The 18,816-nt window shown below is 35.0% G+C and overlaps 1 protein-coding gene and 1 long non-coding RNA gene across 2 annotated transcripts in view; one reads left to right on the top strand and one right to left on the bottom strand.

The window, feature by feature from the left end:
* LOC129742753 (uncharacterized) overlaps nucleotides 1–18,816 on the bottom strand; it is a 400,996-nt gene that overhangs the window by 109,933 nt on the left and 272,247 nt on the right. The window lies entirely within an intron of this gene.
* Nucleotides 7,324–8,270, top strand: LOC129744473 (uncharacterized). Its single transcript, XR_008736922.1, has 3 exons — nucleotides 7,324–7,420; nucleotides 7,482–7,660; nucleotides 8,124–8,270. It is a non-coding gene; the product is annotated as an uncharacterized LOC129744473 (long non-coding RNA).

The raw sequence follows: 18,816 nt of genomic DNA, 5'->3' as shown, positions 1-18,816 counted from the left end.
ATCAGAACTAAGTTTTTTTTTTCAAACCATCTGGCATCTCTGGCCCACGTTTCGATCAATTTTGACGTGATTTTGACAGATGACATGAACGTTATGCGTTAAGGTTCGAGAACAGTTTTACGATTATTTATTAAATTGAAGTAAATCGTTTAAACATTCATTCACCTTTTCAGATACCATCACTTATGTACATGAACGTTCATATTTCGTTGTTATCGTTGTCGAAGTAAAGTTTAAAATAATAGCTACGTTCACCAAAACAATCACGATATCTAGAGCCGTAGATGTATCGTATTGATTATTCAAGATATAGTTTTTTGGTATGCGGGCTACCACAATCTGTCTCAGGAAATACTCTATTCAAGCATTTTGGAAAATCAGGACAAATCCTGAAAATCAGGACACCTGACATCCCTGACACTTCTCCGAGCTGCCAGGTGTCTTGATTTTCAGGATTTGTCCTGGTTTTCGAGAGACTGTTCTGTTTTTTTTAGTTGTCCGTATTTATCCGGATTTTTTTTAGAAACGGTCTTTAAATGTACTAAATTGTCCTGATTTTAAAAAAAATTGCATTAACATTCAAATGATCAGTACATCAACCAAATCAGAAGTACAAATTAAACCCATTAACCGATGATAATTATCATCGGTTAATGGGTCTAATTGGTTTAATTATGATTTTAATGGTGATTTTACATATAAGCTGCAAGCCATGTGATGATGACTTTGCTTGCTTCAGTTGCATAAATTAAGGCATTTACAGTATTAGTGTTTCGCCTTTATTTATGCAATTTATTCAGAATACGTGATGTCCTGAATATGCATGATATTTTTTTTTCATGGTGTCCTAATTTTTGACAAAACCACCTGGCATCCCTGGTACTTCTATGTTGGTAATCCACCATGGGTGCACGGATTCACCGCAGTTTGACCAAAGTATGGTTTAATATGCATTATTTAAATATCTTAACCAATCTTCAATGCAGCGTACACCATACCCGGCACCATGGCTTCGTATGATCTGTTATGGAGTGAATGTAATTCGTGTCTATGTAAGTATATTTTGGGGGAATGATTCAATCACCTACTCAACCAGTTAAAACCTATAACATTTTCTATGTTATACATTTACTCAGGTATTCCGGCATCCGTGTATATACCTGGCCAGCTGGCAACTGATTGAACATTCTTATACACAATTTAAATAATGTTCAATGTAATCAATATAATGAAACGATCTCACCATAGTTCAGCTTCACCATTCCAATGCCTTAAAGCAGGGGTGAGCAACCTTTTGAACCAACGGGCCAATTTAAATTTGAAATTTTTTCGGCGGGCCGCACTTATAATAACTTTTTTTTTTCAATAATAAGCAGAGCTTCGTGGCATTTTTATAACCGAAAGTTTTTAGCGAAAACAAATCTGAAAAAGGAAAGATAAATCGAATTCACTTTTTTAACATCAGAAATTCAACACGACATTTTGAATACCCGATATTGAGAAGGTGTATCATTAAATCTTTGACATTTTTCAATTCTCTCGATTTTTTTAAATTACTTCTTGGCAAACATTCGTTCATAAAACATTCTTGTTAAAACCGATGGTACTATAACTCGTCATCACTTCCATTTAAAAATCTCCTGGAGCCTCCCACAGTGATAACTAAAAGTTTGAAAAATATGTATTCAAAGAAATCGCCGTCTTCTTAGCGTTGGAAGTTGAATCGCTAATTAACTTTGTAGGATTTTTTTCCACTGTTATAATTTGTCCTCAAAGCCTAGATTTTCTCCTTCAAACGGTAAAACCCCCGTTTCTTAAATTGAAACTGAACAAGGTGGTCAAAATCACAGAAAAATTTTCAATTTCACATATTTTTAAGCAATTATCTACAAAACTACATTCATAATTTTAAAATTTTTATACAGATTTTTAAATTTTTTTTATCTTATTTAGATATTATGGGGATATAATTTCTCTAGTAATATAATGAATTTGGTAATGGGGAATGCGATTGAAAAGTGAAATAACTCAATTTATCGATGTTTGTTATAAATTTTCTATCAAATTTCTTAAAAAAAACATCACAGATAATTCTCAAAGATCTTTTGGGTCGAATCACAGAATTTCTGATATCTATCGCTTTTATCAAAAACTTTGATTTTTGTCGGTAACTTTGATGCCGGATAATTCAAGTTGATAAAAAATTCAAAAACGTTCACCCAGTTATATTATTAAACTTTCGTAATTTTCGTCAATATTCAGAAATAAAAAATATTTCACAAGGTTTTGGTTTTAATTTTTTTCAGTATTTTAATGCTAACCGAACCATCCTTTTTGCCGAATTCGATAGAATAATTTAAGAATATTATCTGCTGAGCATATTTTTTATCATAAAACTTTATTTTTGCTTGAAACGAAAATAATGACTTGACTAACGGGCTTCGAAATTCCTTTGATCATGTGTAGCTTCCGATTTTAAGCTGCTCTTCCTCACTTTAATGGATTTAGCTTTTCAGTTTTGAAGGAGTTGAATTATTAGGAAAAATGTATCCCAGATTCCTGAATAATAAAAAAAAACTTCAATATTACATTATGCCAATAAACAATATTGCATTTATGCCTTGAACAGAACATAATAAATGCGTTAAAAACTAAGGAAAATGTCAACGATCTGAATGACTATTGGGAAAATGCAAATAAGCGCATATTTGACCATGTCATATTCATTTTTCCTAGTAATCCATTGAAGAAAAAAGTTTAGGCATGAACATTTGAAAAAAGCTTCGCGGGCCGCACATAAGGGTCTCGCGGGCCACATGCGGCCCGCGGGCCGCGGGTTGCTCACCCCTGCCTTAAAGAATACAGGTGCTCTCCAAGCTCTGCTGTAGAGGATGCTGCACATTAGATAGCAGCAGCGTTTTTCAAATTTCTTGCTGTCTTTTATTCAAATAACTTTCATTTCTTGTAGACATGCTTCGCGCCTCACTCAAAATAAATTCACTTAGCGAACTCAGCCCAAAACCCAACCCTTCATTACCAAAAACACAATCGCACCTCAAGCGACTTCACATTTGCACCTGGCATCCCTGGTACTTCTGTCCAAAATTACCTTGCGGGATAACACGCTAACAACTATATTTTGATAGATTCTGAAGATTTGCGAAATTTTGAGTCAATTGTTTTTACACAAATGTGTTATCAAAATAAATACCTTGTAATTTAAATAAAAACAATTACCATATGTTAAAATGAACGCGAATAAAAATTAAGCAAAATTTAAGGTAGCTATTTATAACTTAAGGTGTAAAAAGTGAGCATGTGAAAGAGGCTTTTACGCCAAGGTGATTGCATAAAACTTTCTCACCATTGATTTTGTAGGTAGTTCAAGGAATACACATGAATTATTAATTGATGAAAAACTGCTGTAAATTGTTGTTTTAAGTTAAACTTCAAATATCCGATCAAAATACCTTCATTGATTTTCGAACAAATTTCCCTCCTTTCAAGGTACTGTCCGGTAATTTGTAAACAAAACCAAATGAGATATCGATCTTTTTTTTTGCTAAGTCCTAAATTATCATAAGAATGCAACAATTGCAACTTTCGATCGAATTTGAATCAAAACCATGCTCAGAAATATGAATCGGTTTACTTTATTTGTCGCCAACAGCAGCTTAACAATTTGGTTGAAACCGACAAAATGGAAAATAGATTCAGAAATTTTAAAAATTAATCTTGTTTTTGCATGAAAAATGTTTGAAACCACATGTTTTCATGTTCAGATAAACTTGGAAAAAATGTGTTTCACTTCTTCCGAACTTTTTGACAGATTTTGGCCCTTATTCTGCGCCTCGCGTGACGTGACGATAGTAGAGTCACCCAAGTCACTCTATTCCAGCAGTCGGTTTAGGTGAGAAACGTCACTTCGGATGAACTTTGTGAGTTCTTACCCTATTCTCGTAGTCACCGTGGGTGAGAATCGTCGCATTTAGGTGACGATTTTAGGTGACAATTGTCGGTACCTTTTCAGGTGGCGACGAGATAAGAATTTAATCGGAAATTTATGTAAATCAGAATATTAGGCCCTAAATAGTTAATTACACTAATGAAAGGTAGTTTTGGAAACAAAATGAAACAAATTTATTTGCAAATATAATTTTTAAATATTTTAAAACTTTTTCATTGCTATCTAAAATATGTAATTTGATTTGCGAAACGTTTAAACCATGAAATGGCGAAAACTTTTAAAATCAAATATTAGTACTTTTCATTTTATTTTCACATTTTAATGTTAATATTCCATGCTAAGAAATACTTTTTTAAATAAAAAAAACTGTGGAATTCAAGTGAAGGATACAGGTGAGGATTACCGGTATCAATAAGCGACAAGCCAGAACATTTAAAGAAAAATGAATTTCCTGGGAGGTTCCAAAGGAAAATAAGCCGTTTATAAAAATCAATTGAATTCGCATTTTTCAGTTAGTTCAATGCTTTATAAAATAACTTTTAGAAAATCAAATTGAAATATGATGGATTCGACGCTAAAGCTGAAGCACAATTTTAAGTGTAGTTTTCAAATTCAAATCTGAAATCCATTTTTAAGGTAAATTGAAAATCGGATTCAGATTTATTCAACCGAAATCTAAAGTTTGAATCTGATGCTGCTGCTGCTATTTTGTTGGTTTCGATAAGTTCTCGGCATTCCATAATGTTCTATCTGGTAAGCCAACAATTTGCGGCATGCCACGGGGGTAGCCTCGTTTGGGGAAAATATATAAACCGGCAGCATACGCCATGACTGAAAACGAAAAAAAAACTTATTTTCTCTTGGAAGATGAAAATTTATTAAAACCATTCTGTTTCGAATAATTTCACGTACAAAACACAAATTATTTTACATACCTGATAAACCTTTTGGAATTTTTTTTTTTGAGCAGCAGCCGTCGGCTTTTGTTTTTTCGGCAGTATGACCCAGATCCGAACCCAGTTTTGATGAGCGAAATTTTCACTTACGTCGCACAAATCTTCCGTTTATCATCCTCAGGCAGCTTGCTTTACTGTACAACACAGCAAAAAATAATTAAATTCACATCAAACCCAATTCCTAATACGATATAAACATCGGCAACATAAACTGAATTTAAATCTAAATTTACATCGAAAAAACATCAAAATCGAATGTAATTAAGAAGCACTAAAGAATCAGTCTTTAAAAATGGAATTTCATGAGCAGCGTTGTAAAATTATAAGAACAAAGCAGAAATTACATCGTATCGATGTGATTCTACTCTATCCGCATTGTTTGTTTGAAAACGACAGCGGAAGGAATAAAAAAATTTACGCGTCGTTCTTTTAGACAATTCAATACGTGTGTAGCTATAGAGTGTTTTAAGCGTTCAAAGCCGTGTAAAATACTCAGATTTATGCGTAACATACTAAAATTTCATAAATCTGAAAAAAAGATGAAGTGGTAATTCGCTTTTTGCGGAATAAATTCCAAATATTTAGTAGCCTTACGAATCATCTAATATGGCGTCATCATCACTCAAACAAATTCAAGGGGCACATTTTCTGATGTGATTTCTTGGATCCCAGCTGCAATTGCCATTTATCAGAATTGAAGATCTTGCTCGATGAAGGTATGTAATTTTGTTATGAATTTCCTAACATTCGATATTCAAAGAAATCACTGTTTTGTCTTCTTAATTTTTAGGCCAACTAATCTACGAAAAATATGGTTCTAAGGGAAACGGTTGAGGTTTATGAATACTCTAATTGTTTTTAAATATTAGAGTGATGAATGTTTAATGAAGTAGATGAAGTTTGACAAAATTAGGTCCACCAACTCCATCAAAAGCAAAAACAGAGGTAAGTTGTTTATCAATTGAATTTTCTTATAACAAGGTATTAAGATGCTTGGAAAACAGATGAGTATAAACATATAGAAACCCCAGTGTTATTGACGATTTGACAAGTAGATAACAGCATTGAAAGGGAACAGTGGACATTTTTGAAGATTAATACAGAAAAAAATAATGTCAGAAATTAAAAATATATTCAGGACAATCAATTTGTAACTCCTTCATTAGTTGCCTTAACATTGTGGTTTGTATTCGTCGTTATTCTAAAACTCTGTCATTATTCATTTACATGCGTACTTTTTCATTCTAAAATTATTTCTAATTTTTGGTACTTAACTCCTAATTTCTGAATATATCGCGAACACTTATCTGCTTGATTTTCGATTTAGTCTTTAGGAAAATAAAGCAGCTTAGCTCTAAAAGAAATTCTTTTAATTCAGCGACTTCTGGGTTGTTTTTTGTTTGCTTTTCGCGAATGCTTTATGACATCGTTTCAACCTCCAGGTCCACTAATGAAATCGTACAATTGGAACATCTTCAGAGGCAATCATCCAAGAACAACTGAAAATTGGTATTTCGTCTTCTAGCACACTGAAATTTATACTCTGCATCCATTTCCAGTTGCAAGCTGTAGCTGTTGCAATAGTTCAAGAAATGACCATCGCATCGATCGAACCATAAATTCTTATTGCCCATTTTTCTGAAAATACAAACAAGTTTCTACATAGGTATCCATTCCAAAGTTACGCATGGATATAAGCTTACCTTTCAATTACAGCATCCAGAGTTCTAAACATCAGATTTTTCTGCAACACCATCGTTCAATTGCAAGTTTTTCTATAAAACGCAGTAGCTATTCGGATTCTTTAAAAAAAATGTTTCGGGAATACGGTCTTGTTGTGATTGTGTGACGGTATGACACGCACAAGGCGCTTTACGAATCTATGGTTAGGAAAAACCCAATTCGAATATGCTCAAAAATGAAACTCAGAAACATGTTTTAGCAAGGAATAATTTAATGGGCTCCTAAATATCAGTATCCGTATGATCCGTACTAAGCCGATGACATAGTGCGCGAGAACAATGCTTATACGAACGTGAAGCGAACTGCGGTTGAGCTATCAAAACTTTTTCCCATTTACTTACCATTGAAATCGTTTCGAGCTGAAAGCGGGGAATAATATACCAAGATGTTCCGCCGCTCGAGTTCGCTTTAACAATTCGCATCGCTTCGCTCTCACTTGTCATTGCCCTTAGAATGAAAAACAAACAATATTATTTTATGAACATTCGCAAGTGAATAAAAATGGGGCATTTGATTCAAAGGATTGTGTAAACATATTTCTGAGTTTTATTTTTCTGCATATTCAAATTAGGTTTTTGCAAATCAGAGTTCTGCAAACCAGCTTAAGCGTGTAGCTCTATGTCATAAATAAAAACAACATTCTCGTAACAACATTCTCGAAAACATTTCCAACAGAATCCGTAAAGTTTTTTTTGAAGATTGTGTTGCCGGAAAATCTTATGACGACAATAATTGTGGATCTTGGGTTGAAAAGGTAAGCATATGCTCAGGTGCAATTTTTGAATGATTTAAAAGAAACTTGTTTGTACTTCTAGATTAGATGAAACTGGTTCCAAAAAGACGGAAATGTTATGCAATAGTTCCAACTTAGTAAACGATGCCAGCAAACAGATTCCAGTATGATAGAAGATACTACGACGATTTTCCGGCTGTTGCTGTATGATTTCTTTCGGATGTGTTCCTGGACCCGGGTGTTTAACGGTTCATTACTAAGGTAGGTGTTGAGCGAAATACTTTTATTCATCATTCGTTACAACCGGGCAGTATACACAGGTAAAAACTAAATTATATTCATTATAGGTGCAACTCATTCGAAAAATTTGTGTTTTTTTTTTGGACATCAACAACATCTGCTATCATGTTCATTTGCAAATGCTAAGACAATGTAAACACAGGATAATCACACGAGCATGATACAGACCTTTTGTCAGTTCTCTATTTTCCATTTTTAACCAGGCAGAGCCTGCATAATTTCTGTTACTTGAACAAAGTTATGGCTTCGCAAGAATACAAAAGTGAAGCTCAGAGTGATCGAGTTGGAATGTAAATGTACTTTACAAAACAACAATTACTTATTTTTAACATTCCTTCTTCAAATAAATACATTTAAATACTAATGTATAACAACTACCACTATACGTTTTTCAATAGACTAACTGCCTTTATCATTCTTACAGGTTGTGGTGATAATGATGGTCCATTGCGTACACGAAATAAGATTGGGTTCGTTCCGAGAGGCTCATGAATTGGAACAACTCGCAGACAAATAACAGCAATTGTTAGAATACCGTTCAACCATTTTACCGACTTAATAATATTTTTGTATGCAAACGATAGCGAAAAAACAAATGAAACTTTGTTCGTTGGATAGTGTCTATAAGTATTATTCTTCTAAAAATTTCTAAAAACAATATAAGTTATAAAAATTTATACTTATATATTTAATATATTTAATTAATAAAATATGTCAAATTGAATTCACCTGAAGTTATTATTTAAATATAAAATCCATATTCTGAATAAAATTATCACTCTTTCCAGAAATGACTTACTAAAACGATTTAAAATATTTTTTTGTTTTTTTTTTCACCTAACACATAGTTTTACATTGATTTTTGAGTTAGATAAGTTTTATTTTTAACTAAGAATCATTTGCCTTCAGCATAAACGAAATAAAAAAAAAACAAGCTTCCATTCTGTATCATTTAAATTCAATGTAGTTTGAACACATAAAAAATTACTCTAGACTAATTTTAAATGGTTGACGATGTAAAATTAAGCTTCACGCATTACATTGGTCGATGTGTTTTTACATTTAGCAATCATTTCCATCGATTGTAATTTTGCTAGCCACGATGTAATTTCGGATTGAAACATAAATTTGTGTCTTAAGCGATGGTCCAATAATTTGCATCGCTTTCGATGTAAAATTCACTGATTCAGTTTTTGCTGTGAATCCGATGATGGCCATTTTCGAACCGAAATTCTAACCCGTTACATAAAAAATTAATTCGGAAAATTCGAACCGAGAGCAAAATCAAAACAGCACCAGCTAAATTCTTCCATTTTGACAGAAGTGTTCATTCGGTCACTCACCTAGAATGAATCTCTGTCACTTTACCCGCAACGACTTCGGGAATAAGGTGACAAATCTCACGGTGACTCCGAGGTGAGGTGACAATCATCACGTCACGCGCGGCGCAGAATAAGAGCCTTTATTTATTTTCATTGTGAACATTGTGTAGTTTCCAAGTCGTTTTGATCCAATATTTTGTTATCTTTTTAAGTAGATATTTTTCGGTGATTGTCGAGACAATTTTGAACGTTTCGGCCTACTGGATGATTTCAGCCAACTTCAGAAAAAAAAATTGTACGCCGCGTGCTTCCGTTAGAGCAAGTTCACTGATGTTGGGAAAAAGTGGTAGAAATGTTGACACTTTTAGCGCATTTTGAAAATGTTGCCATGCAAAAACATTTTCATGATCTGTCGCCTTCAAGGTTTTTACAACACGTGTTGTATTTTCGCATGCTGTGATGCAAAAATAGCAATATTTCAATCACATACGGCTGAAATAGAAACAGTGCTGATAAAAAAAAATACATCGCCCAAAGATCTTGAAAACATTTTTGCATGGTAAATTTTCAAAATGTGCTACAAGTGTTAAAATTTTTACCACTTTTTCCTTACACGCGTGAACTTGCTCTTACGGCTGTCTTATTTCATTAATTGAATTAAATTATAACAACAACTGGCAGTGATCAAAACTCGTAAACATTCAATGTTTTGGAGCATCACTTGCCTACACAAGGGCGTTTTACATCCAATGCACAGTGGTGCAGAACATCAATCTAGCTGTTCGAAATTAATAGTGCCTAGAGATGAAGAGGAATTTCATGTCTCCAGAAACATTGTTCAGATTAACATGGAGCATTTTCTAGTATCAAAATTTTAAAAATGCTTTTTTTTTTGTTTTTCAAATTAGAGCTTTGATGTCTTCGACAAAGTTATTTTTCTGATCAAAATACATAAGTATGTTCAATATGTCAAAGTTCTATCACATCACCCTCAGGAGTTACAGTCAAAGTAAAAAAAAATCTCTAGAAAAAAAAACAGTTTTTTGAACCTGACACGTTGTAGATTGGATAAAATGGTTCGCTGTCTTTGAAACAAAGCTGTAACAAGCCACGATCTACAATTGTCTCATACATTATGATGGGTTTAGAAGTTGCTGAAGCCCTATAGAAAGCATTTAGTGTATTTTATTGGCAATTTTTGAAGGCTCGTCCATCGAAAAGTGCACATTTTCGCAAACCCCCTTTTTTGTGATTATTTTTTATGATAAGCAGAACTATTTCCATGTGAAATTAGCGGGGAAATCGGTGGAACTAGTAGAGTTTTGAGTGATTGAAAAAACATTTTTTGTATAAAAATTACCCATTTTACTAACGTTAAATACATTTAATTTATAAAAAAGTGTTGCAGTTTTCTTTTATATAAAAACCCCCCGTTCACATGGCCTTTTCCCAACCCCCCCCCTCCCCCCTTGGATGGGTCCACACGGGCCTGTCTCCATCTCCTCTATTGCCTTTGAATATCGATGCTTGAAGTTTTAAGTTGATGAAAACGTCACTAGTAAGACGACTTTGCCAGTGCAGCTTATCAACTTCACTTTTCTCTAATCCACGATGACTTTAGGCATACTTCCAACATTTTCCTAGTTAGCTTGGATTGCCAAAAACTTTAAAATCACACGAACAACTGCCATCTGTCACTGGGTTGCATTTTTATCCCCTCTTAGTTCAAAATAAAAATCGAAAAACTTCATGAAGAGCCTCACCTCGACATAAAAACTTGATTGAACTTAACCGCCTGAGCCTTGCATTGATCGTTTTATTATTGTCCCGGTTTTCCTACCGCGAACCACAATATTCACCCCCACACCAATCAGGTGCATCGCAAGAAACGGGAGCAAAGTTTTCCCTATTCAATTTCAGAACGCGCCCCTGGCTTGGTATTTCGCTGCCCTGTTTGGGGACCTTCCGATTTTTCAGAAAGGTTCTAGGCGGGTGTGACTGGGTCGCGAAGCATAGAAAAAGTTTCTTTGATGAGTGCCCTCGCTTGGTACCAAGGAAAACCTTGACGTGAAAAGATGTGCCGCCACACCGTTCGGTGAAAAATGTCATCACCCGACGACAATATGACATAATGAGAGTACTTGAAACTTTTTATAAAATTACGCGTCGAAAATGAATGGCCCTCCCGCTAAACCTGAAAAGATGAAACTTGCCCTCCTGTGCAGTAGTGAGGTATGGAAACGACCTGTGTTTGGGCGGAAAACAACTTGAAAATTATGAGCTCATAATTGGAATTGTTTAACTAGCACCTTGTTCGGGAGGTTTTTTTCTCCTCTGCGCTTCGAAGGTGGAATATCGATATTTCAACGTTGGCATCCGGAACAAAGCCTTCATTCATTGGCATTTTCAAACTTTTGCTCAGGTCGGTGTGCCGAGAACTCGGATTTCAGTAGGGCAAAAATGTGTCTCCTTGATTGAAGAACTTTTCATCTATAAGGATTTTTATTCGCTCTTTAGGGAGGGAAAACCGTCGCTGAATAAATTTACCGTGTCAAGGAAAGTTTTGTTGTTTTTTTGACATTAACGAGGTTGGCCTAAAAGAATGTCCACGGATTCGATAAATATCTTTCAATTTTTGGAACAGATTTTAAGGGAATCGACACAATTCAGTTAACATAATCCATTCCCTTAGTTAACAACTCGATCAACTCCGACATAATGGCATTTTATCGTGCATGTTGCCAACTTAAACTAATTGACAGCACAAGCTTGGCCGAGCGAGAGTGTTTGCCAAGCTAAGCGAGACAAACTCAAAGGGAAAAAAAAGAAACTTTTTCAACTTGTGACACCTTTCATTTCCCATGAATATGGAAATTGAATAATCCGTCCGTCCTCAGGAATGCCAACGGCTTGAAGAAGTCAACTTTTTATTTTGCTTCGCATCTGTGCTGTTTTTTTTCTGTTGTGCTCCTCCAGCTTTTCTCCGGACTTGCGGAGTTTGCGAATGCATTTTCTGATGAGGAAAGTCGGTGTGCAAGATTTATGAAAGATCGTTTTTCCCGGAGGGGAAACTTTGTGATGTGTGGCAGGCAGTACTGCATCTTTTGGGCTTGTGTGTGTATTGTGTTGCCACTTCCGGTTTAACGGAAGACTTTTCCACTTGATACCGACCGAAGTGAGTGGGTCCCTGGAGGGGTTCAGGAAGAGTGGCGACAAAAGTGCTTGAAATAGTTTTCTTATTGAATAAGAAATAGGCAAACAGGATCAACGAACGCAAGCAAATACGTCTTTTCTTCTCCGTTTGATGTTGTTAGATATTTTCCTCCGGATTGCAAAACTGCCGCAGTGAGATGACGAAATGCAACGTTCCGGGAACAAGCCACAACATTTCCGGAAACGAAGCAAAACAGCCTTTCTATAGAGATGTTTTGCTCTCGCGGAGAAGGTAAGCTAAATAGGAAGAAAAGCAATAACTTTATTATGTCGACTGGTGGAGCTTTTCCAGACGCAGTCGTTTTCTTTGCCTGGAGCAAAATTTTCTTTGAATGGCTTTTCCTCTTTTAAAGACTTGAATCTGACTGGTGGTAGTAAAAAAATAACAGAATCAATTGATATTTATTACAACCCCCAGGATACAAAACAATCTTGCCGAATCGTAATTACAGTGACACTACAATTAAGTGTTACACAAAAACTCACAAAAAACAGAAACATCTGTTCCCGGCAACAAACTTTAGCCTCCTTGCATTCTCGTTACGTGAATGAGAAATTTCTTCAGTTTTCCGGAAGATGACCGAAAACTTCTTCCTCGTTTTCGCCCGCTCTGAAGAAGATGGCATAGGTACATAAAAATGTTTTTTGGGTCCTTCAACTTTGTCAAGTGTTTTGGTCGCTCTACTTTCATTTTTGTTTCGAAGGAACATTACGACGCTTTGCCTTCTTCATGTTTTCTGAATGTTCCCGTAGTTTTCGGCTTATCTTACTTGCTTTTTCATCTTCATTATCTTCATACCTAGGATTTTATCAGATTTGCAGTTACTGATGGAATGTAAAGTTTTGGTGCAGATTTTCTTCAGGTTTCTATGCCATGTTGGAAACATGAAACAGTGGTAAACTATGACGGAGTAGTAGACAATATGTATGTAGGTCTCTGATGTATTGTAATATAAGAGAAAACATTGTTAGACTCAATTCGAACTTATAGATTAGATCATGTTAAACTCGTATCTGGACTACACAAATTCGTGCTATTTCATATAAAAATCTGGCAAAATCCGGGAATTTGATTTCAAATTTTTCAACCAAAAATCTAGGCAATATACGGGAAAATTTGGTTAAAACCCTAAGCGCGGATTAACAGATGTACAAGCTCGAACAAAATATCTTATGAAACTTGTGCAAAATTTCAAATTCTCTCTTTTAAAGAAGTATGTATGTATGTATGTATGAAAACCCACCAGTGGTTGATAGGTCTTTCGACCCGAGGTGGTACGGGAAGTCTCGATCGTATATTCAAATATTGTTCATGCTTAACTCATCAACAATATTGCAGCACAACCAAGGGGTCCGTTACCACTGGCTTGGGACAGGTTTGACTCATCTCACTCCCTTCCAACTGTTCGAAACAAATAAAGAATTCTGAAAAGGTTCTTAAGTAACCTTCTCATGATTCTAAATTTGTCGAGATACTCCGGCTGGCTTGAACCCACAATCCATTGTATATCAGTCTTCTGATCATTTGATGTCCTGTCCAACCCCGCGCTGAACCCCATAATAGAGTTAAGCTATTTTGAACATATGAAAAAAACACTTTTTACATCTTACCTCTTTTTCATTTAAAAAGGATACATGTTGAAAGGGATAATTTCCGGGAGTATTTAAAAGACAGGAATGGGCAAGCCTGCAGCCAAATCCGCCAGTTGCCAACAATCGCACTTCTTGCACTTACCGGGGGTTGACCAACGTGTGAACACCCACCTTGCGAGCAACAGCAATCGTTCAGCAACATTTGGGACCCGTAAAATTTCAACGAGTTCCGAAATTGAAGGTTCGGCACCAGCATTGCCACCCGGTTCACCACGTACGATCTTCGAGCCCCAAGACATCCCGCTGTAGCATTTCTTGTTGGCCGACCACCTCTTCGGGTACACACTACACGGTATTTTGGATTTCTTGATTAGTGTCACCCCCTCGTCAAAGCTGACCCGAGGTTCTTCGTAATTGTGCTCTGCTAGCCAACCAAAAAAGGCCGCATGAGGCACATCCTCACCAGAATCCCCGTGGCTTGATCAGGAATTCGAGGGCCCTTTTGGTCAGCTAATAATAAACTGGCCTGTTGCGAAGCGTTGATGTTACTTCCCGAAGCATTGCTGATACTGATTGCATTGGTTGCAGAGGACACTACTGTCTACTGTTAACGTCGTGGTAATCGTTCCGGGCGTTCTTGAAAATAGATTGAGAATCTCCAACATTTGAACAAATTTTCAGCACAAAAGACAAAAAAAGTTGAATTATTCTGCAGCAGTTAAAATTGGCAGCGAAAAAAAATCACACCCGTCGTTCACGGCCGCAGCCTACTCTCCAAATTCTCTCTTTTAAAGAAGTCATTAAAAATTAGCTTAGCTTAGCTTGATTGACTACTCACATCCACCTTGAATCATTGAATCCGAAATGCACCTTAAAAAGTCTTTTAATTTTAAAGTATTCTAGTAAACTCTGTGATTGATTTCTAAACTTTGTTTAAATACATTCAATACATTTCGTATTCCAAGATCGCAGGAGTGGCTCAGTAGAGCAAGTTCCACATCGCCAATGGTTGCTACTCCGTGATTGACCGAGGCCATCAATTTTGTTCAAAGGTCAAATCAACGGAACCTGGGATTGGCTACACATTCACAATTCACAAAACTGACGCACTCTCTTAAAACATCAATAACGGCGCCGGCCACGTCCTAGTAGTCAATAGATAGGTTAGGAAACATGAGAAAGGGATTAAAGAACAACTTTATGCCTAAGGACCGAGGTCACCTCTGCACCTTGCAAAAAATTTTGGTTGGGAATGTGGGGGAAAGGAGTTAATTGGGAAACACTTTTGACTAGTGTTATGCTGATAGCCTTTTCTCCTGAAATATATTTTTAATTTATTTAAACATTTTAGCGAAATAAGAAACAACAATTTTGAAAGGTGATTATGACTAAAACACATTCGGAGTCAATCGTATAAACTTGATTTCCATCTTCATCTGAATCTGTTATAGTTGTTGCCCACATATGTAGCTCAAAGTTCGATATGATATTCGAACTGATGGTATTAATCATATTTATGTAGGAATTTGAAAACGTATAAAAAGTGTAAAAGTTCAAATATTTTGGAAAAAAATTGAGAAATAGATTGAAAAAAAAAGTGAATTCTATTATTGGAGAAATCAAGGCCGAATAGAACGTTTTACTCTTTTTTTTTTCAAACAGAAATGAAGAGAATTAAAACTATGTTAATTTTTTCAGGAAATTTTCTTCAAAGAAGTCGTATAAAATTGACGAAAAACTAACTATTACTTATTTTTTAACATTTCAATGGCACAATAGATGGCATTATTTTTTTATAGCTCTTATAAAAGTAACAATTTTTCGGAAGAGTGCAATTGATTGTTCGGTTCAATAGATTGTGCAACTTCAAACTGTTGAATGTTCGATATGATTTGAATAGTTTTTAGCAGAGAAAAATTCCGTTATAATATTTTTTTCACAATGCCGAAATATCATAAACCTTTGAATAAATTTTTGCAACGTTCATATCATCGAAGAAAAATCCAATTTTAGAAATATTCCGCGATATCACAGATTTTTTATTATTTCAATGTAGGGGAGATGAGGGCATAACGAGCACCCAGGGCATAATGAGCACTCCCTTTTTCTACATAAGTACGTATTTTCTTAAACAAATTTTCATAAGGATTTGTTGCGTACTATCTATAATATTAATTTTTCACCAAAAAAGAAATATCCTTTTCATATTTACCGAATTATTAAATAATAACCAGGTACGTTCTCAAGTGACGAAAATATTATAATTTTTGAGCATCACCAAATAAGCTTTTATGATCTTTAAATCATCTTGATCTGAAATGTACGCACTGCAACATGATCTACACATTGATTCTCAATTTTCAACATCATAAAATTTTTGATTTTTCAGTTTAATCAATTTTAAAACGCTTTTTTACTTTAATTTGTTCACTAGAGGCGAACAGAGCACTTTCAATGAAGGCATAATGAGCATTTTCTGCCGGGGAATCTAGCAGCGAATTAAACTCGATGAAGTCAACTGAATAATAGAGCTACAGCTTGGCTTGTTTCGTCTGTCGATTTCGCCTATTGGTAAGGTGTCGGAGAGGTAATCAGTAGACTCGAGTTCGATTCCTGTTCCAGGGGATTTTTTTTTGCACATACCATTCATGATTGATTGTTTTTATTGTTACATTATACGGCTAATAGCATCAAAGCATCATCCGTCAAACAAAACACCAGTAACATAATGTATGAGCATGTGTTCATTCTTTGAACTCTACAAACAGACCTAGATTATTTCGTTATTGCTTTGTTTGGTGAATCTACGCCTCACCGTTTAGTGCAATCATGATCATGAATGATAAATGAAAAAAAAATCACCTCGACCAGGAATCGAACTCGAGCCTACTGATTACCTCTCCGACATCTTACCAATAGGCCAAATCGTCAGACGATACAAGTCAAGCTGTAGCTCTATTACTCAGTTAACTTCATCGAGTCGAATTTGCTGCTAGAATTCCCGGCAGAAAACGCTCATTATGCCTTCATTAATGGTGCTCATACTGCCTCGGGGGGGTTTCTCATTATGCCTCTACAGCGACTGGTTTTCAGCTTTCGGCAAAATTTTTTAAAATGCATTTTTAAACGTTTTTATCTTCTTTTTCAAGTTTCATCCAATTAGGCAATAGACTATTTGAGTGTCTGAACACGAAACAATGATGTAATTTACGTATTACAGCTGTTCTCTATGGTTAAATAAGCGTTTTCCTTAAGGTGGCCATTATGCCCCCATCTCCCCTATTTGCAAAAGAATATTTTTCTCTGCAAAATTTTTTTTTATTTCTTTCTTTGTCTTGGAAAAATATGATAAGATTGGTAACTTTTATTGATATTTCGCATGTAGATTGTAAAAAAAAACAATTTTCATAACTTTCAATTAAATAAATGCTATTTCCTTCACAGAAAACCGTCACAGAGTTTTTGGATTCGATCACAGAAAATCTTATTATTTCTTAGCACAAAAACACAGAATTTTCCTCAGTAACCTTGCATACGACCCGTTCAAAACTGACAAGGTGTTTGCATTTGTTTTTGTTTACACTTAGTTTTTTCTTTTACAGTGCTTTTCGGTGTTTTTGAAGACATTTGGTGGCTCAACTAAAACACATAAAATTGATTTAAAACGGTTGTTAGGACTTTATACACTTTTCAAAGCTTAGCTTGTACATCTGTTAATCTGTCCTTAGGAGGCTCTCAACGAAAAACAAGAAAAATCCTTTAAAAAATATTTTTCATTCAAACTTATTAGTAGATTTTAAATCGTGTTTTAAGTTCCAAAAAACCTTCTATGATTGTTTCGATAAAACTAGCTCAAAAATTTGTTTTAATAATCAATGAAAAAATTTGTAACGAATTGTTTTTTTAAGTTTCTTTTTACGAACATCACCACCATGTACTGCCGAAAACGGTCGACATTTGACAACGTGTATGGAAAATGACGTTTAACTCAAGATGCTCACCGGTGTCGTTTAAGGCGGCATCCTTTAATTACGTAACGCAAAAAATGCACTTTTTTTGCCCTCTCCCCCCCCCCCTATGGCACAAATCGTAACGCTTTGACGTACCCCCTATAAAAATTACGTAACGCTGATAATAAAACCATCTTATTTAATGTTATGTTCTCATTGAGAAGACATTTCAAGATTATTGAGTTTAAAGATGGAGAGAAGAAGATAAGATGAAAGTTAAAGGTATATAGGTGGACTCAATACTATTGGATTCTTACATTACAAAATAGTTTCAAAGGATGAATATGCTTTTTAAAGTTTCTTCCTGTTCAATTTCAACACCTGTAATTTTCTGCAAATCTTATTCCACCCAGGTAAAATTTTCTAATCTTGAAATGTTGTTATTGTGTGAACATAACAATTATTTATATGGGATTAGAACTAACATGGTAATTCATCCTCTTATTCAGAGAATTTTAACCTTCCAAAGCCGATCGCAAAATATCCGTTACGGGGAAATTTGAGTTGTAGTTTGAGGGCGTTCCCCTGGCTGTAAATGTTAACCGACTTTGATCATATTATATTCATTTCAATTTTAAAATTTAAGGCCGGAACAAATTTCAAATCCTTCTTTTGTCACTCGGAGTTGGAACATCGCGAGTGGGGAGGGGACAATAAAAAATAATCCGAAAAACAAATACATTGGAATAAATTGCACGAAAGCTTGTATGAAACAAAGTTGCATAGAATATCATTGCACAAAACCTAAAAAACAAGTCATTTTTTATCGAAAAATAAAATAAAATCAAGAATACAAAAGGTGGAATAACTTCCATCTTTCAAAATATGTTTTTTTTCGACTTGTAATCTTTTGGATTCTTGAATTTTTTTTTCGAAATTTACATTAAATACTTAAAACTTTATTTATTATCCCCTTCGGGTATTTGAAAATTTCAAAGGGAGGGGGGGGGGGTGATAAAAGAAGAAATTGATATTTGTT

Source organism: Uranotaenia lowii, chromosome 2 (genome assembly GCF_029784155.1).
Source record: "Uranotaenia lowii strain MFRU-FL chromosome 2, ASM2978415v1, whole genome shotgun sequence".
Classification (NCBI taxonomy): domain Eukaryota; kingdom Metazoa; phylum Arthropoda; class Insecta; order Diptera; family Culicidae; genus Uranotaenia; species Uranotaenia lowii.
Note: the sequence above shows the minus strand (reverse complement) of the source record. Positions and strands in the feature narration are given on the sequence as shown.